The sequence below is a fragment of the Manacus vitellinus genome, unplaced genomic scaffold (genome assembly GCF_001715985.3).
Source record: "Manacus vitellinus isolate BGI_N305 unplaced genomic scaffold, ASM171598v3 scaffold_29_pilon, whole genome shotgun sequence".
In the NCBI taxonomy this organism is placed as follows: Eukaryota; Metazoa; Chordata; class Aves; order Passeriformes; family Pipridae; genus Manacus; species Manacus vitellinus.
The window spans coordinates 120,402-142,101 of NW_021940207.1; the positions used below are offsets into that span (position 1 = coordinate 120,402).

The 21,700-nt window shown below is 40.5% G+C and overlaps 1 protein-coding gene across 3 annotated transcripts in view; it reads right to left on the reverse strand.

Moving 5' to 3' along the window:
- The window catches only part of TBL1XR1 (transducin beta like 1 X-linked receptor 1), a 104,526-nt gene that overhangs the window by 61,054 nt on the left and 21,772 nt on the right, over window positions 1–21,700 (reverse strand). For all 3 annotated transcript variants that reach the window (XM_018074978.2, XM_018074977.2, XM_018074979.2), the window contains exon 2: window positions 1,363–1,427. The gene's annotated coding sequence lies outside the window, so the exon portion shown is untranslated. The remainder of the gene's footprint in view (window positions 1–1,362; window positions 1,428–21,700) is intronic.

The window sequence follows — 21,700 nt, forward strand, 5'->3', positions numbered from 1 at the left end:
GTAGCTTTTTGCTGGAAAAAGGTCAACAACAACAGTGAAGGTTTAGCAATACTAGAAAAGGCTGAGAACACTGCTCATTTCAGGTTTGAGAAGCTGAAATACCAGGTTAAGTGACCATGTAAACACGATGCTTTCTCACTCAACAAATGTTTCCACCAGCTGAAATTCATCCCAAATCAATACAAACTCTATACATTATCAACTCTGAGCCTAAAAATCAGACTATTAAATGACATACACATTTGGTGCAAATCTGCTGATTTCAGGCGGGTATTTGCTTTACTTAGTGCCAAATATATTACATTTCACTCCACGTCATCTCTGGGAGTGAAAAGAATTGCTTACTGCATTTCAAAGTAAAGAAGCTACAGCCAAGTAAACTCTCCTGGAGTGTCGTTTTCCTCACAGGGTAAAGAGAGTGGCTATTTACATATTCCTTAGACCTATGCCCACGCACAAACCAAAGGAAACAGCTCCCAGATCCAAAATTCAGGTTTCAAAGCAAGTGGTTCGAAATATCATCCCTTTGACTTCTGTACTGAGCATAATGATCTAGAGATGCTTCAAACATAAAACTCAGGCTGGCATTTTATCCATTTATTTCTTTAGGCTGCAGTTACCATTCTTGTACACCTCAACTGTGACAACACAAGAACCCAAGACTGCTGAAAAAAAGATTATTTGATCAAAGCTGAAGCAGTAAGTTCCAGTCCTTCCCTTCAGACCTCACCTCTGCTTTCCATATGCACAACTACCAGGAAGCATCAGCAAACCATGAAGACAATCTGAAAATATGAACTTCCAATAGTCTGTAACACTGACTAACATCCCAGAGATGGAAAAAGAAGATTGCACCAACCAATCCCCTTCGTACAGAAGCTAAGATTTTAACTTCACTGGTCTTGCACTGACAAATGGCCTGAAGCAAATTACACCTTACACTGTAGAGTTGGGGTTTTTTTTGAATAGGAGAAGCTGTTTAACATTGAAACAAACTGCAGAGAGCACCCAAGTGGGGGCAACAGAACACTCAGCTCAGCTACAGCTCGCCCCAAACAGGCTTTTGGCCAAAAGAGGAAGCAACACCAGCTACCAACAGGATGAGCCATGTTATTGTCAAGTCACACTTCTCGCTTCAGAATTAACACGCTGCCCTACTTCCCACAGGATAAAAACCAGGTGCAACTGTAACGTGTCTGTCAAACAGCATAAAGGTCTAGAGGTTCTTCCAAAAAATTACAATTAGCACTTGTGTGCTAAAAAGTAATTATTCTAAAAAATACTATTTGCAATACAAGTCTGCTAATGGCACGTGAGCAGGAAGGAACCACACCACCTTTAGTCAGTTAAAAAGGTACTTACCATTGGCAGTGCATTGATATGCAGAAGTTTTCCTTTCAGGTGCCTCTTGCCACAGAAGGGTGATGCTGACAAGGAAATAAGGAGACGAAACAGGACGCATTAATATTTATTATTTTGAAAATGGTGGTGTTAACACACAATAAAATGTTATCAAATATGGGCCTTGCAGCCTGCTCTGTTCAGGTTGCTGAGTGGTTACCACTGAGTTTGCACAGCCTGGAGCAGAGCAGAGCACAGCACACAGAGCTGGGGTTTTGCATATCCTGTCGCTCCCCACATCACACATCGGCTCCTGCGGGGAGCCTGAAACACAGACCTTTGAACAAACAAGCCTGGTGAATGAGCACTTGCACCATTAGACCTCTAGACGGTCGCACCCATTCAGCAGGAACACACACAAACAAAACAACCCGGGTAGAAAAAATCCTGATGTCTGGATTTTGCCTTAACTCTCCAGAAAAAGCTTCGGGAAGGCAACTAGGCAACTTACAGTATCTTCTGCCCATGCCAAATTTCTTCTGGAAATAAACCTCAGCTCCCAACACCTGAACACTCCAAAAAGCCCCAAACAAAAATCAACGTTCCAGTGGTTTGACTTCCAAAATGGTTACATCCACTGTGAAGCAGTTAAAGAAAAATAAATCTGCTTTTCAAACACATCGTGCGCTAAATAACTCTGTTTATGTACAGAGGTGTACCCATGTGCCCAGACAGTTACCAACTCCAGCAGTGACGTCAGTAATTAAAAAAAAAAGCTCATAATAATTGCTGCCAATATTTGACAACATGTACATAATAGAAATCTTCCTAGTGCAATATTCAAGAGAAATCTTGCCCACGTTCATAACCCCAACAAAAATATAATCCAAACAAATCCATGCTCTCCTACATTTCAGTAATTCTCACTGCATGTCAATAATAATTTTATGCGTCTAAGAATAAAATAGTTCAGTATAAGCAAACAGATTCTGTTGTCCATCCACTGCAACATCCATTTTTATATTGAGCAATGACAAATGATTTCTATTCACGCTAATATTCCTGAGTGACTGCCCTTCACACAAATACTTGCCAGACGACTTTTCTTTAGGACATAATCTAATCGCCCACTCAAAAAGCAGGAAGGGTGACAGATGGACATGGGTGACTAATAAAGTATTATCAGACTATTTTTAGATTAAACTCTTTACAAAGCATCTGTAACCTGTGCTAAAAAACTTTTACTGTGACTAAAGAATAACTATGGGATTTGGGGCTCATGATCAACACGAGGTTCTCAGGTACAATTTTCAAGCTCAACAAGTAGGAAATAAATTATTATAAAGCCATTCTTGGACCCAGCCAAAAAAAAAAAAAACAACCTGCAGCATTTGGGCTTACTTTATTCTTAGAAGATCCCACACAGCAGGCAGAAACGTCACCTTCACAGTGCAAGTAAGAGGCACTGCAGAGGATGCTGAGGAATGCTGGGAATTGAAAGAATTTGCAAACATGCTCTTATTTCCTTGCTTAGTTGTACTAGGGTGGCAGAAATTATGTAAATAGGCTGAGGAAAACTCTGTTCCTCAAGTGGCACAGTATCCTATGCAAGGCCACTCAGAAAGTCTGCTTTTTCCACAGCCAGAGCTGCAGACCAGCAGAGAAGAGAAAGCTTTAACACCTCGCTCCGCAGACCCCATTAAAACATTACTTGCTTATAAAAAGAATTTTCCTTAAAAACTGAACAAAATGCCAACTAATCAACCAATATTATTTTGAAAAACAGTCTCAATCAGTATAAAAGCTGTGTGCAGAGAAAGGCAGAGGAGGGCCCTGCTGCCCTGTTCCGAGTGAGACGCTTGGTTTGGGTTATTTCATTTGGGAAGGGACACAGCAAACGTAAATAAAAGGATGATTGCACAAACATAAACCATTTTCGTCAATGAAAAAAGGCCTTCTTTGGTACATGCTGCCCAAACTGTCTCCTTCCAACACCTCTGTGCCCTTGTGCAATCTTGAGTGCAGTACTTATCCTCAGAGCCAGAGAGGGAAACCTTTCCGCCTGATCTGTGGAAGAGGCTTCTTGTCCTTCGCTTTATATCTAACAGGGCAGTGACACGGAAAGAAGCTGGAAGCAAAGACTCAAGAGAGCAGAGAATGAGAAAAGAAAGGGCTCACTGACTTCACTTCATTCCTCACTCAATGTTAATTGGTTGTAAGCTCCAATTTTAAATAAGGGCGCTTGAAATGACACGTAAACATTTAGAAAACTCTGCTGTGTCCTTCTTCAGAATCGAGTGCTGAGTACAAATGCCTCATCAGCAGCTTTTTTTCTTTCCAAATTTATCCTATTGGATTTTGGCATGCACCTTGAAACAGTGCAGGTGACAGTTATAATTTATTGATTTTAGACTATCTCTTGCCTTTATATTCTGACCTGTTATGGTGATTTAAACAGGTGCCCAGGCGCAGTAACTGCTACACTATGTGACACTTAAAAATAATCCACCAGATGCCCTTGAAGTTGATAAAGCACACCTGGGGAATGCACAGTAGCTTGTGAGTTCGGATCCTTCATCTTGGAGAGGCTGGGAACAGTCCACTGCTGCCTGATGACTAACACACTCAACGTGGCCTGAAGACTGCTCCCCTCAACTTAACAAGAAAGAAGATTTTGCCATGTGTGCAGTGACCTGCTCACAGCCAGCACTCACCAGCCTTGCCCACACCAGCTCTTTCTGCACAGAATGGCACACTTAATGCCCATGTCCCTCTGTGACACTGTGCCCAAACACTTGGTACAACACCACACATCATCTCCTCCTAGAGAGCATCCTGAGGCCATAAACTCGAGGCCAGAGCTTGCACACAGAGTTTGAAGCAAACAGGTTGCACGAGACAGGCAGTTCCCACCTGCAGGGCCAAAAACTAACACACCAGAGAGGCAAATAACAATCCATGCTGATAGCACAGGCTGGTCTGCTGCTATCAACCAAGTAATAATCGTGTGGTACAAAGGAAACCACAGATAAAAACAACCCTGGAACCACACAGCGACAAATACGGTTATAAACACGTAGCTCAGATGTACACTGATGTTATTCCTTACCTGCTTCCAAACATAATCAGTTCAAAGCAAGGATTTCTCTACAAGCTATTGCAAAAATGTTTATCCATTTTCTTCCAGAAAGGCCTCCATTCAAGCTCCTTTCTCCTCTCCAGCCATTACGTGGGGTTTGTGCCACGGCTAAACCCACGATTTTTGCGCGAGCTTTGAATTGTTCCTGTTCCCCCTGTGAACTTGTGCACTTGTGTTTCTCTTCTAATCCTCTTAGGATCACACTGTTTATACTACTTTCTGAGATTTTGGTGCTATTTGAGCCCTAACAACAAATTTAGTCACTAGATGTTGTGCTTTGTGAATTACAAAAGCCTTCTAAGGACATGGTATCTTTTCTTCTAAATTATCCTCAAGTATCCAGCTTTTATCTGGATTCAGTATCTGGAAAAAGCGTCCCAATCAAAATAGAATTAAAAATAACTAAATCCTGGATATTCCCCTCAGTAACTAGGCTGTAAAAAGCATCAGACAATAATTTTAAAAGCCTAAATTGAAAACTCATCACTCCATTGAATCCTTCCTTTCATTTGGTTAACAGGCACACAACACTAGTGGTGATTATACCACTGCCATGTTTGGAACATAAACAAGAGAAAAACAAAGCTACTTCTTTTAATCACAGTTCCACAGCAAGGTATGGCAATTTTTTTAAGCAATTTAGCATGTCTACAATAACATCTGCTTTTCAGATCTAACAGTGAAGCTGAACCGAGACAAATACCAAGTCAGAAAATTCAGGAGAAACAAACACATATAATTGTGGGGGGGAGGAATCAGCACCACACACAAGACATTGTGAAAAACTGTCATTACTTGCAAGTAGGAGGTAGCAATAGGGATCCTAGTGACAAAATAACGCCCACATACTGCTCCAATAGTTCATTCTGGGAGCAGGGAGTGGCACAGCACCGGGAGTGTGCTCCCATGGAGAGGGGCATCACAGAGGGTATTTTACAAGAAGCCTCATCAGTGAGCACTGAAAGTATCCAAGACCTGCCCAGAGACATATCCACCCATATTCCTAACCTCTGTCTGAAACAGCTTTTCTCTGTCAATTGAGAAACTTTTATTTCCAGATCTTTTTTCCGTCTTTTACCTTTATTACATCAGAAATATAGAAAAACCCGACATAAGCTGATTTTCTGGATGCTTCAAAGGTGAAATGTTTAACTTGTACATTCACATCACATTAAATTGCCCAGCTTTCCACACGTCAGAAGTATTCTTTCAAAGAACAACCACCTGTCTGTCTGAGGACGTATGTAAGCCAACAGTCAAAACAAAGCAAGGTATCTGAGGGGATAAAGAATAAGAACTGGGTAAGCAGACAGCACTGTTCTGGAGAAAAGATCATCCATATATAGGAATCACTCTTCACAAGTGCACAGAAACAGGATTCACTGTGCAGTGAGAAACACAGGACAAACCAGAGCAGAGCAAAGGAATACTGTAGCAGCTATACACAAGTTCAAACACCAGTTTCTGTAACAGTCAAAAAAATGAGGCAATCACAGAAAACAGCTCACAGCCCACTGAAAGGGAAAGAAGCTGAACTGCTGGAGAGGAAACCAACTTAGCCAGCTCCATTAAAAACCCATAACGCAGCCCAGTAATCTTGTCAATACCAATCAGCTGGTACCACCGGGATGGAGGAGGGCGAGCTGTGCTGCAGCACCATTTCACTTGCAAGGCATTTAAATGAAATTCATTAGTAAGTAATCCAATTCACATAAACTCTAAGTTAAAGGATCCTAGAGAATGAAGTTAAACCCAGTCTAGACCGGGAAAGGGTATAAACAGTTATTACTCAAAGCACTGAGTGTTACATGAAGGGATTCTGGCCTCTGGAGCAGTCACAAAACCCCACCTTCACAGACTGCTACCTGCAGGATGGCAGCCCACCTGTGAAAATTCCAGGTAGTTTCCAATTTGTGGGGTTTTCTTTCTGAAAATAGTGGACATGATGATTGACTAGTGACATATTGATAATAACAGCAGCATACTGACAAATAATTTTTTTTGTGATTTTGTTCTAGAACTGAGTTTTAAATTTAAATTCATCACTGCAAGATTAATCAGAGAAAACAGCCTGTCAACCTGAGTGCTCTCAGCAGACTCACCTCAAATTGGAAAGAGAAAAAAATTTTTCTCTCTCTTAAAAGAAAAAAAAAATCTAACGTAAAGCATTTAGGGGCCACTCTTTCTCTCTCTATGTTTATTACAGATTTCAAATACACACCTAAAAACTGAACCAAGACAGAGACAAAATATACCACTTAAAAAAAAAATATATCAGATTTTTTTTCCCCATTCCCTTCCCTCGAGGTCAGAACAGCCATGTTTCCCACAACACTAATCCAGCCTGCTACAGGTTGCTAAATCAACTCAGCCGTGCTGCTGGGTGACAACCCTTCCCTTCCCCACACAGAGCCTGTTAACTCAGATGAGCCTTCACAGCTGAACAGAGGCAGCACCTCCTTTTGTCAACACAGAAATATGTTTGTAGGGAACTGATAGTTCCAAGGTTGCCGGGACTTTTAGATTGGTCTCCAGTGCGGGGATATGGAACAAAGCTCAAACCGCTTCCCTGGGAAAATCACCTTCTTCCCTTTCCCTGCTGCTTCTAACAGTGCCTGCCCCCTCTGTGCCTTTAAACAGATACTGTGTTTTCAGAGCAATATATTCCTCTGCTTTGGGATTCATGATGGCCTCACAGAGGAACATAGGTAGATTATGGCAAGCATCAGGAATCATTACAGTGGGACAAAAGCACAAGAGCTTAAATTATTAGGGGAGGTGGGATACATATTTTATGGAGACATCACATTTGGAACTGGGCTCAAAATGTTTAAATAAAGAAATCTCCCAAAATAAGAAGAGGATGTGACAATATCATGTTATTTTCAACCCCAGTTAATGTAACCATCATTCAAGCCCTGGCTGTGCTTCCCTCAGTATCAGCAGAGCTACCACCCTTACTTTTTTGGGTACCCAGAAGTCAATTCTTTCAGTGTAAAAGCTCCATCTACATTTTTGTCAAGCCAAGCTAAGGACTGCTGAGGACACTGAAACAATGCAGCAGGACTTGGGTTCTGCTGCAAGACTCGGGTGTTTGCAGACGGGTTCGACGTCAACAAGCTCAAGTCGTCCCGCTGTGGCCACTGACCCTGAACATCGAGTACACCCAGTGGTGTCGAAGTTGTGGCTCTCTCCCTCTCTGGGAACACGGTAGGAAGGCTGGTTGCCTTCCGTCTGCCCGCTGCAGGAGTGCCTCGCAGGATATTTGTCCTCGCAGCAAAGTATCGGGTTTAAAAAACAAAACGTATTCCAAAATGTTCTAAAAAAAAAAAAATCCACCTTACTTGTGATATTGGGCATGTGAAAGCAATAGCACAGGCTGAAGAGTTAGGATCCAAGAATTCTTTTAAAATCGCCCTCAGAATTATGAGTTACTTTTAATATTCAAAAGCACTTAAAAATCCACAGGTATGAAAACATTTTTCTGAAAACTTTTAGTCATACCAGAGGTCAGAAGTAAAGCCTGTGGTGGAGCTTGGGCTCATGTACTCCAGATGTTCCTGAAATGCAGCTCCACTCAAATAAGGTGTTTATAATGCATTCCAGATTCTTCCTAAAATTATTATTACTATTATTACTTTGTGCAAAGCCAGAGAAAAACATAAGCCTCTCACTCTGCCAAGAAAGGTAACACTGATTGCCCTGAAATGATACATAGAACATATCAAGAAATAATTTCTTTTTTTTTTTTTTTAAATACGGGCAATCAAAAGCTGCTGCACTTCTGCTTACAGTCCCCTCTCATTTTGCCAGGAACTTTTGAAAACTGAATGACATCTGAAGCACAATATACTTATGCAGTAGCAACACCTTTCTATAGAAATACTGTGCCTTGGTGATCATTTCACACAAATAACCATCAGATTAACGTACTTCTGTACAGGTAAAACCCCATAACTAAGCAGCAGACAAGTTGTCCAAGACCAAGCAATACAAAGATATTTTCCCTTTTTCCAAATCTCCACCACCTCCCATCAGTAGGACAACGTCATCATTCCTACAAACCTCTTGCCTCTGCCCTTCTCATTTTTCCAGCAGGGTAATTTGCATCCTTATGTGAGGGCTCTGACTCACAAGGAGTTAAAACCTACCCGTGAGGGCTGCCCTTGTCCATGCACATCCAGCCATCCCTGCTAAAAGGACAACTTACTCTTACACAGCAGCTACTGAGCTGTAACAAATTGCAGATGAGGGTGTAGGAAAAGAGCCTGTGCCTCTCAATACCATGAAAAGCTTTCCTGCCTCACAAGCAGGTAGGACATCCGTGCAGCAGGGGCTGAAAACATGGAAAGCAGAGGGACAGCACACTTGTTCTCAAATCAGCTGGCTAGTGTCCATAAGAGCTCAGAGGTGTGGCTCACCTGAAGGCTTTGGTTTAGTTTTATGCTCGAGTCACCCCTAGACAAGACCTAATTGCTATTGCAAGGGGAGACCTTGGTACCCCCCATCTACCCTCTGCCAGTTGGGTGCCCTCAACATTTCCTTTCCTCTAAAAAAAAAATAGTAGCTCTCTGCCACTCAGCTCCTGAAGCAACCCACTGCAGGGTCAGAAGAGGACAGAACTGGCTCAAGAGAGGAAGAGGGAACACAGTCCTGAAAGGGAAGAAATGCGGGAACAGCACTGCCTTACAGCTCCATCATCAAAATACATCTGTTTCCAAGGGATGCCTGGTGCCTTGGATGGCAGTGGGCATCCCAGCACAAAAAGCTCACAGCAAACATGGAACGAGGTACAAGGTATGAGTCACACCAGAAACAACAGAGACATTAACTGTATAAAATATGTATCTATTATTCTGTTGTCTTTTCAAACCATTTACATACTAGAGCTGTTTATCTGTCACACTGACTGAATAGCAAAATAGTTGCATCAATATTAGACTTGTACATGGAGTAGGACACACTGAAACCTGTTCCAAAGAATAAGGAGCTTACAGTACAGAGAAACATAGCAAAATATTTACTTTAGCACTATGGTCAAGGAGAAAAACATTTATTAAATAAATGGACTAAAGTCATTAATCAACAGTAGCATTAAACTAATATAATAACCTGCTTGTTCTTTGCTTTTGGTTTTTTGTGGGTTTTTTTTTGGTTTGGGAGGGGTTTGAGGGGATGGTTAACAGCAGGACTTAAGCATAACCAAGGAAAACATAGTTGTTTCATCAGTGACAGCATATTCAAAAGATCTGATGAGCATCAGGAAATGAAACCACAGTAGAGAGGTCTCACAAAGATCATCACTAGGCTATGATCAATTGGTAAAAACCTAACAGTGCCCATATTCAAGTCTGTCCTAAGCAGTAAAGAGGGCTTAACTACATGTACAGAGTGGAGCCAATAAACTATGTACCCCCCAACAGACCTAGGTGGTTCATTCTGAAATTAAAAAAAAAAAAAGCTTTTTCTAAAAAATACTGTTCACTACATTAATTAACACTTCAATTGTGTTGGGTCTTCCTACTGAAGAGGTTTCTCCCTACTAAAAAAGAGGGCGAAAAACTCTAAGCAAACACAATTTGTTGCCAAAACGAGTGAAGTCAGTGTTTTTGTTTCACTGGAAATATTTTCTATTGAATTTCCTGTGTACATTGCAGCTGTATAGCTCAACTTATACCCCCTTTGAATTAATGTATTACACGTACAGAGCAACACACAGAAGGTGTTTACCCTACAAACAAGTGTGATTAGATAACCTATTACAACCCTTTGCAAACAGTTAAAAAGGTGGAAAAAATACTGCTGATGTTAGTTAAGGGATCAGTCTCAGGTACAGGTATGTAACATCCCTGAGCAGCAGAAGAGACCCTGCGATTTCACAGGATCAAATGTCAAGGGCAAGAAAAGATTTAGGTTTATCCAGTGAAGATTGGGTAGCTGGAAACACATTTTAAATAACCAGGAAAAACTTGCCCAAAACAAAATCATGCAGCTGAAGACTGATCATGAGAAACAGTCTGTGCCATGGGGCCTCTGTTATTTTAAGCAAGAGTAGTAAGGACTCTGGAAGGAGTAATTCTGCCTAAGGAGAAAGATTAGTGTATAGCGTTTGATCTAACAGGGCTTTTCCCTTTCTTTACTTTTTGATTCTTATCTTGATTGTTTCACACCAGGAATGTGAAACTGGCTGAGCTGTGCATCCTGCAAATCTCGTTCAAACTAGAATAGGCTGGGGATAGGATTTCACCATTTGGGAATTTCATTTACAGAATTCTGCCTCTGCAGCCGCCTGCAGAATTCTTTGTAACTGCTGTCAGGGTTCATGAAACCGGTGGGTTTGGGGCTTTTCTTTTTTTTTTAAGTCAACTCACATTTATCAATGTGATCTACTAGACTGTTTGGATAAAGTAACAAACTCAAGTCCTCTGGTCTTGGTCTTTGAGAAGGAAAACTTCCTTAATTTTTCAACTTGTGAAAGATAGAAAATTTAGCCACAGCTTAATTTTAAGATATGTCAGATAGCTACCATCACTGAAATTACTTGCTCCATGAATGGTTTCTGCTGCTCTGATACAGCTTCAACAAGCATCCACAAACTAGCCCAGCTTTCACTTCTACAAATAAAAGTGATGAATGTTTATGAATTTTAAAAATAAAATTAAAAAAGGCTACACCTCTGTTTTCAGTTTGAACCTACAGATATTTAGTTATTTTCACCGATGGAGAACAAAATGAAGGCCTGTAGATTTTGCTGTTTTCTTTTGTGGTCATGCTAACACACACTGGTTAACCAAGGAAACAACTGGTGAATGCTGGGGTGAGGAGTATCAAACACATTTGTCAAAAATACTCCATCTGGCACAAGTATTTCCCCTCAGTGTCAGAGACGTCAAATATCAGGGTCTGGTTCATCTCCAAACAGAACATTGTAGGTATTATCTTAGTCACACCTAGTCAAGGACTTTTCTTCCCTGTTTTTTTGACAATGCTTTTTTACCACACTTTTCCAAGTCAGCAGTAGAATGTTTAAAAATGTTAAAATGGAACAATATGATGTATTTAGCACTAACAGATACACAGAACCTATACAGCACAGTGTAATAAATGCACAGAACTTGTCAGCCCGATAATGATGCATCTTCCATCAGCCACAAGTAATAACAACTTAAGTTTACAAGCTGCTGTGCTTCAGAAGAGACTGTTTACCAGATCAGATAAAAACAAGGTTCAATATATATATATTTTGTTGTATGACACTCTACAGCTGCAATCATTTATCAGACTTTTTCTTGTGCCTTATCATTCTTATCACTGCCTAAGGAACAAGCAAAATCTTGGAATTACAAAAATGTCTCAAACACCAGCACTTCTAACCCATTTAACTTTTTTTTTTTCCACGCCAGCTTTACCCCGAAATAAATCCATTTGCCATATTTTCCTAGGAATATTGCTACTTCACTGCTTCAGGCATCCTTTTAGAGAAGTCCCATTTGACCCTTCTGGACTGTTGTAGCAGGTTGGGTGTGCTCACCACAGACACACTGACTGGCCCTCTCCCACAAAAACAAAAAGGATGCAGTTTTGCTAGCAACATCTGCAGACTAAACACTCTAAGAGCAATTAGCACTATTTGTTCTTTTATCAAGTTAAGATAATTTCCTTGGGGCATTTTTACCGAAATAATTTGTTAATGCAATGATTCAGAAAACTTTACTAGTTTTATCTTGTTGTTCCTAATAATATCCTCCTATAAAGCCATAAAAATGGATTTGAAACTACGTTCATTTATTTTAGTCTACACATGAAGTTAATTTTTATTACTTCAGCGTGTAATGACTTTACTACAAAATTCTTAAGTGACTTGGACAATTGCCAGTCCTCAAAATGACACTTGCCAAGCACTCTTACCAAATTTTGAAGATACTGGCTCCGTGGACCAGCCAGAGACCACCCATGGGCTCACAGGGCAAAGATGAGTGTGGGTGAAGGTATTCAGCCATAGGGAAGAGCAAATGTTTCATGCCAGAGAAGTAACAATAGTGTGAAGTGTTAGTAACACAGGAGTGACAGGGATCTATGAAGCCTCCCATCACTGCGTGAAATTCCACTGTCCCAGCACATGCTGGGAGAGCCACAAAGGGTAAGGTAAGGAAACAGCCCTGGATTCCAGCAATGTGGTGCAATGAAACAGCTTTTCACTTTTGCTAGTACGTAAGGACACTGCAAAGGGGGCAATGTGATTTCACGTGGAGAGTTCCACGTAAAAACCTCTCACGTGGCACATTTTAGAGAGAGAGGTACTTCCAAAACATTAAAGCCAACATTTGCATTTCTTTTGATTAACAAACCAAAAAGATACTACTGAGGATCCAAATAGTCTGCTCATCCTTAGTCACCAGAAGACTTGACCTGGTGAGGTCATTTCAGCAGTCCTATCTGAGGCACTCCACCCAAACCCTCCTGGGGAGTTATTTTTCTCTTTTAGATTAATCATTTCTCACTGGTAACTATGAATTAATGATGATATAAAATCAAGTTTAAAGGACAGACATTTCCTCAGCCTCCCAATAGACCGCTGGCCTTGCTATTGCCCTATAATCTGAGTGAAATTATCAGGATTCAGATGGACTTGTGGTTGCTCACAGCCTGGACACGTACAGGAGCATCTCCAACACCCTCTTGCAAAGAAAAGCTATGGGCACTGCCCAAGATGAGTAGCTGAGTTACTCATGGCCAGAAGGACCCAAAAAGCCAGACCTGAGGCATGACAAACTTAAAAATTCTGGTAAGACACAGACACTTCCATGATATCAATACTAAATATGATTAGAATTATCAAAGATTGAAATACAAACCCCTACAGATACCACATAGTAAATTTTAAACCACACTGCTTATTCTTTTAACCAATTAGAATAAAACAAAACTAAATGACAGTGCCTGAAGAGAACTGGCAGCAGGATCTCCAGTTCCAGCACAGGCTGCATCTCCAGCCCAGTGCCACTGCCTCACCAGGCAGTCATGGCATGAGGGCAGCAGAAAAGAAGAGAGAATACCACAGAAGCATTTGTTTGTTCTTTTTAGAAGTGTTTATTCTGTTTTTTTTTTAACCTTTGCAAAAAATTTCTATTAAAAAAAAAATTAAAAAAAAGTATTTTGTTACTCTTTAACTGAAATTTGTCAGTGTTCTGGCAACAGAACCCACTGCAGTATCTTTGGTATGTGCATTATTATTTCCTCAATAAAACCAAAGTTTTTACAATTACACAGTTTGTCTTGGATAATATAATTTTAAGGTTGAGATAAAAAGACATTGGTTGATATCAGCAAGATATGAAAAAGAGAAATCCAGGGGTCTCACTGATGCCCCACAACAGCTGAGTCAGATGGAGAAGGTGTGGGTGCTCTGGTACACATTTCTGTAAAGGAAAGGCTGCACTGAGCCACACAGGAGACCCTTGAAGCATAGGAAAGCCTTCAAAACTCAGGGATGCAACACCAAGTTACAGGAAATCACACCCCGCTACTTCCACTTTCCACAGAGTAAGGGGTGGCCAGAGCCAGGCAGCAAAACTAATTCACAAACATCTCTCTTGCATCTCTGACAAGTAAGAAGTTGAACCTGGTGTTTCAAACCAACCAAACCCACACACAGAGCCAGTGCACTCAGGAAAACACTGCTCCATGTGCTCTGCACTGCCTGGGATGGCATTGCCTTGACCCCCAAGCCGGGCACAGCTGAGCCCCAGCAGCAGGAACAGCACCTCAGGGCCAGGGTGTTTTCTATGGCTATACCTTGTGTCGAGACTGAGCTTAATTTTTAACTTGTAATTAAATTTAAAATCTTGGCAAACTATACCAAAATCTGACTTAAACCACTAGAATAGTTTCAGATAAATGAAATATTCAAGCAGTACATTAAATTTTGAAGAAAGCTAAACCACTGATGGAACTGCTGGAAATCACAGACAGTGTTCACAAAGAGCATGTTTTAAAACCGTTAAGTGGTCAGCTTTCACAGTGACATATAAATTAATTTTAATACCCCAACTAGTTTGCATTCAACTAACTTCACTGCCTTGTATGTAGTCTGGACATCCAAGGATAAGAAATTTATCTGCCATCTGTAAGACGACAAACCCCTACTAATTCCAAAATGCTGAAGAACAAAATCAGTTTGTTTCACTACTTTTAAAATAGTAGTAGTTTTTCCTAGTTTTAAATGCACAATTTACATAAATAGCCCCTCTTTATCCAGTACACTGCAAGAGGAAAAGCAAGTGAAGATTTTGTGCAATAGATACATGCATTCATCTAAGGGCAGCTTGACACAATAAATAAGGAACATGCTATTCATCAACTTGCAACTTCATAAAAAGTCATAAAAATTTAAATAATCTGTATAAATGAAGGTTATGCACTTTAACAAAAGCGGAGCAAAGCAGTAAATCAGCCTAATTAGCAAAATAAATACCATTTTTACTACAACAACTCAATCCTAGTAGCAAATCAAACATTTTAATAGATTGCAGCACAGTTATTTTCTCGACAAAGTTTGATTTCTCTAAATCCAAAACAAAATTACAATCAATTACTTCAAACAAGGGCTTCTGCCTGTTGATTAAATCGTCTTCACTTTGATCCACCCTGGGCCTTGCAGACATTTCTTCTGGTATTAAGCAGTCAAAGGTGTAAATTAAAGCTTGAAAGACCTCCTTAAAGAAACATCTAAAATCAGCCTTGATATTCAAAGAGCAGTTCAATACTTTCAAAAGAAAAAGATTTTGAATAGGGCAGCAAAGGCAGGCAACAGATCCAAGGAAAACCCTAGCAGGACATACATCCTGAGGTTGTTGGTGCTCCTTCAGAGGTAAAACAGCAAGCACCAAACAAACAAATAAGAAAATTTAACTACTCTGTTCTGGGTTGCTTTGGTGGTTTTTTGTTTGTTTGTTTGTGAGGGGTTTTTAAGTTTAGCTTTATCACTTAATGGTAAACCAGCAAACAAATAAAATACAAAAGTGTATCCAGAATATAGCAATCTTCAAGTAACTACCCTGAGAAACAGGGAGAGAATAAGAGGGCAGTTGCCACAGAAAGTCACATATCTTACTGTGCCTGCGATTATTTTTGTATTCACTATGTAATCAAAACTAAGCTTTTTGTACTTCACTTCTGTAATTCACACACAGCAGTGCCACACTTGCTCTTTCTTCTGCAGGCAAGGGTTCCCCAGAAGTTCACTTTGGAGATCAGAAAATCTCAGCTCATGGACAACTAAGTTTTTTTTGCAGTTCCTCCTCTCTATCCCTTCTGGAACATCAGTAAGAAACACCAGTGACTGGAACAAGAGGGCTGATTTTAACTACAAGCAACGTCAGGAGAATAATAAAGTTGTTCCCATTTGTACAGTGGCAAATGAGGAATCAATAATAATATAAAATATACACATTATAAAAAAAGAAACCTCAGAAAACCCCTTCTGAATTTATATTTCACTGTCTTACACACTTCAAAAGCATTAAAGACCCTGAAAGATCAATACAACAAATAAGAATCTAAGGTGCAGAAATCAATAATTTTATTTTTTTAAAAAATATGTTAAATTGTATAGTAGCAAACACTGACATAAATCAAACAGATCTTCATATAACAAGCAAAACAGGTTATAAATCAAGAATTTCTAAACCTCCCATATCTTCAAAGAGAAAATGTGGTAAAAAGAACATATGACAAAAATTGGTTTCTAGCTGGTATTCAGGTTACTCTCATTTCAAGAAAAACTTTTATTAAAGGAATGTGATTTCTAAAGCTTTATCTCTGGGCTTTTTCACCCCCCAGTCTTATTAATTTTTAAAGAGCTTTCTGAAAATTCCCTTTACATTGAGTATCACTGGTTGGAGACACCAAAGGAGGAGGGGAGCACCCTTTGGTCAGCAAATACAACCCTTTTTGCTAGTTTTGGACAGATTTCACTTAGAGAAATTGTAAAAAAAAAAAAAAAAAAATCTTTAGATCATAGCACCAGAAATCTCATTTCAGCTCATTCCTGGAGACACTGGGGATTCGTGTTCTGCCGAGTCATTCCTTCTGTGAAGCATCTGAGCTCAGTCACTGGAGTCCCTGAGCAGCGTGTGCACAGAAGGATCCAGCAGGCCGGGACTGGCATCTAATTGCCACTCTGGCTCCATCAACTTGCTGTCGGATTCAGTTTTATTCAGTTCAGTGCCTGAGAAATTTCCAAACAAGGCAGAATGAATCTGCCAAACCCTGATGTACATCCACACCACAAGGACACTTACTGGACTGTTTCTAAGAATGGGACACCATTTGGGAGAGCTAAGAAAACAACTCATTAGAGCACTGGGAGAAAATCCTTTTCTCCTAGGACACTGCTGTGCCATGGAATAGAAAATGCTATTAAACAAAAATGATCGACTGCAAACAAACACGAATAATCTGCTGAACAAAAAATATCTTGCAACTAAGAGACAATATAAATTACCATATGCAGACAACTAGGATGCCAAAGGGGCAGGGGGCTCGCAGCCCAAAAAAAAAAAATCAGCAAATGCAGAAAGATGGTTACTGACTATGTTTTGATTTTAGCAATAGAAATCTAAAACAATCCAAAATTGAGGACGTAATTGCCAAAAGGAAGAAACAAACAACACAGAAAAAGAATAATCAAGACTAGAGAAAAACAGATTATCAAAGGCACCTGCTATCACAAGAATAGAAATGAGATCTTTAGAAGCCCTGAAGGACTCCTTACGGAAAAGAAACAAGAAAAACTATAAAAACCCCAAGAAAGTGATCATTACCGATTTGATCATTTTAGCATACAAACAGAGATGTACTAGAGATGGTAGAACTGCCAAAGGGAATAAAAAAAAAAGGGGGGGAGGTGGAGGGTGTGTATGTCCTGTATTCCTCCTGCCTATGCCATGATAGACACATTCCCTGTCTTTGCTGCCACATCCAAAGCCCTGCAACCTGTTGGCTCTGCAGCAGCTGCATCGCTCCCACACTTCCAGACCACAGTGTTCCAGGAAAACAAAGGCACGGGGGTGTAAACATCTCTGTGAGACTAATGCATCATTTCTAAAAGATTTCCACCGACTGCACTGTCGATGGCTCCGGCCCCGAGACAGCATTATTTCTTTATTCGGAGCAGAAAACACACCACATCAAAACAAGGCATGAGGCTCTCTGTGCTTTTCCACTCTGACCAGAGCTGTTTATTCCATCCTTCTCCCTGGCCCACCCACGCTACAGAGTCCTTCGGCTGCTTCTCTAAAAGATTACATTCCCAGATTACAGGTTGATCAAACATACTGAATGCACTATTGACTCCTATAAATTAAATCTGTACCTCTAAATCCTAACCATTTCTCTAACAATTTTACTCACAGAACATAAAATTCCCACAAAAGGAAGATCACATTTGATGTCTGAGTGCTCTACTGTAGATGTCAGAGATACAGTGTAAATACTGCTTTAAAACAAACAGAAATTCTATACATTTCTACTCATTTGCAATATGATCCAAAACAGGTGAGAAGTTCTAAGGAGAGGGCTTCAATTTTGTTCATTTACCCCCTGCATCTACCAGCTCCTTGAGTTCCTGCAGGAGCTCCAAAAGCCTTTGGAGAAACCAGAAGAGCCTGCTGGGAAGGGAATGTAGAGACTGCACATTATTTAATAACCAGAAACCACGTATGAGAGACCTTTCTGGTTTTATTTTTAGCACAACTTATCTGCGGGTAGAAAGACTGTATTTTAACACTGAGAGGAATGTAATGGGAAATTTATTTTAAGCATACAGTTCTAGCAGGTCATAAAGATTGTATCATTATCCTCCTTGGACAGTAATTGGCAATAAGAATACATGCCCTTCTCTTAGTTTTTGTTTCTTTGATGAGTTGTGAGTAAAGACAAATGCTGTTCATCCAACATGCTGTTTATTTAATATTCAGCTTTCTCGAACTCTTTTTATGCAAAGCACAAATCCTGATGATCAATTATTTTAGCAATCATAATTCAAGCTCAAATTTTACACTCTGTAAACACATTATCATGACCACCACATTATGCATTTGAAAAATTCCAGTTGCAGCAACCCATACAAATGAGCACACTGCATTAGGTTTACAGCAAAATGCTGTTTTGGCTAGACATACGAGGAGTTTTTTGAGAACACTAAATGAATGCAGCAGACATAAATGCTGAGTATTTTTCTACACAGTGTACAAGTGCACACATTCATACACAAACAAACAGTCACAGCACCTGCTTTAAATATTGAATAAAAATGAAAAATATTTATATTGTCACTAACAAGAAGTTATTTCAAATACTAGACTTCATGTTTTTAAAATTAAATTATCAGGTAAGATAGAGAAGTCAGAGTAGAGCTGTTGCTGTCATTTTTGTAGGAAAATTTCCTGTAAACTTCATCAGGTTGATGACAAGAACTAAGTTTTCCCAAAGCAACCAGTAGCTCTTTGGGAGCAATCTAGAACGCCCTCACATGCAGTGGGTGGCCTAATACATCCCGAAATGTAAGTCTATAATTAAATAAAAATTTGCAAAATTCAGTTTAGACTTCTTATGGGAACACTTAATGCACACATAATTGGGGTGTAGCACACACGCTGCATTGCATTTCACTGATAAATCACAACTTTCCAAATCAACATTTCGTCAAAAAGCTTAGAAAACAGTCTGACGTTTAACGCCGCAAATAATAGTAAAAGGCTAAACAGGGGAAAAGCAGGCCCGTTGCTGAAGGAGGTGGATGATTTAGTGACAGCAGATGGGAGATAAGGCTGAGGCTCATATCAGGGATTATTTGATACAACCTGACCCACGGGACCAGATGGGCCGTGTCCAAGGGTGCAGAGAGCCAAGGTCACGGCAAGGCCACTGTCACGTCAGAAAGCACGTGGAGACTGAGGGGTCCTCAATGGCTGCAGAAAGGCAGATTTTCTGCTACCTTTAAACAAAAAGGGAGAGCAGCAGAGGCTATTACCCCAACCTTAGCAAGGCTTGACACTGCCTGACGCCATATCCACATATCCAACCTGGGACATTGCCAGCTGGATGAAACACCACCAGATGGGGGGAAACATGGTTGGATGCTTGGGCTCCACAGGCAGCGGTTAATGGGTTCTTCAGCTACTGAGAGGAGGCCACAAAGATGCTCAGAGGGCTGGACACCTCAGCTATCAAGACAGGCTGAGAGAGCTGGGGTTTTTCAGCCTGAAGAAGAAAAGGCTTCAGGGAGACCTTAAAGCACCTTCCAGTACCTAAAGGGAGCCTACAAGAAAGCTAGAGAGGAATTTTGTACAGGACAATGGGAACAGTTTTAAACTGACAGAAAGCCAGTTTAGATTAGATATGAGGAAGAAATTCTTTACTGTGAAAGACATCAGAGCAGGTTGCTCAGAGAAGCTGTGGCTGCTTCATCCCTGGAAGTGTTCAAGGCCAGGTTGGACAGGGCTCTGAGCAACCTGGTCTAGTGAAAGGTGTCCCTGGAATGAAGTGATCTTTGAGGTCCCTTGATTTTGTTCACTCTGATTCTGTGAACTTGAGGCCAGTAACATATGGGATACTGCAACCATCTCTCCTGGGACCTGACCTATCCAGTGTCTCTATCAGTGACTTAAGAGAACACTCTAATCAAGCGTGTAGGTAGCACCCAGCTTGGGGGCAACCAGCAGCCCCTTGCAGGCAGCTCCTTGGAGGCAGGGTTGCCATCCAGAGGGACCAGGAACCCACTGCAATTCCACAAGGACAAGCACAGAGTGTTGCTCCAGGGAGGGAAGAGCCCTTGCATAACCCCAGGCTGGGACCCATGGTCAGAGAACCGTTCTGTTGAGAAGAGCCTGCGGGTTGAGCGCCAGTCAGTGGTGGTGTGTATTTGCTAAATGTCTTGGTCCTATAATGGTTAATTCTGTCTATTCACTGCCTTTGGAATATTTGACGACTTTGAAACCTTAATAACACGGTTTTGGCTGTTCTTTTACAAAATAAAGTAGCCCACCTCCATATCCAGCAGGTACTGCTGGTTGTGGATTTTTTTGTTCCCAAAATGTGCACTTTGTCTTCAGAGAGAGCCAGTGCAGAGCCTTCAGCAAAACAACTTAAAATTGTGATTCCTGTGTCTATAATTAAGCCACAATTGGCACTTTAAGGGGCACATTCTACAGTGCATGCTGCTAAAGTAAATACTATGTGCATGAAAAAGCTCCGCATGATGAGTGCAATGAGCATCTTGGCTTATTTGCCAAAGGAGCTCCTTGAGTTTGTATTTAATTCTAATTCGTTATCAAGCATCTTAAAAGTCAAGCAACTGCAAAGTCCCATAAATATATGTGACTATTTGAGTTTTCATTAATACAGCACTTAACACGCAAAGCCAAATTAATTTGTTTCCGCACGCAAAAGCCAGAACGAGTTGGAGAGGCAGCGCATGCTCACAGGGGCTTGGAACTGAGCAAACTGTTACAAATTTACTGGAAAAAACTGTGTACTGGGCATATGTAATAGGCAATTTGTGAGCACATAATTGCTATTTCTAACCTAAACCAAAGCAAATCTATCCAAGAGGCATGTTCATATAAACACTATATTTGATATGTATGTATATTCGCACAAACACTTTTAAATATTTTATATAGAAGCACATTTTTGAAACAAAGCATGCTGGGGGCATACAGAGCCCAGCTTCATTTCCCCTAGACACCGGGGTTGCTAAGCACGTGCACCCACACTGTAACTAATGTTCCCTCGAAGTTATCTTTTTCCAGGAAAAAGAACAGCAGCTGCACAGAGAGAAAAGCTGCAGGTTAAACTGTGAGCATATTGGGGAGAAGAAAAAGAGGCAAGAAACTTTAACATGACTGTCTCCCCAAGCTCGTACAGCAGCACTGTCTCCAACCCATCCCACTTCGCTAATATTCAGAGATGTAACATTCAACGACTCAAGGAGGCTGAACTAAGTGGCATATTTTAATTTTATGAGCACAAGGCTTCTAATTGAACATTTATGTAGATAAAAAGAATCAAGTTCATAGTTGTTAAAAGGAATTTCTTTAACCACATTCTGAGGGTTAAAGCAGATTTAATTTGGCAGGATGATGTTTATAGTGCTCATAGAATTTCGAAATACCTGCAAAGTTCCTCTCTTTAGCTAAATATCTTCTTAGTAAAAAC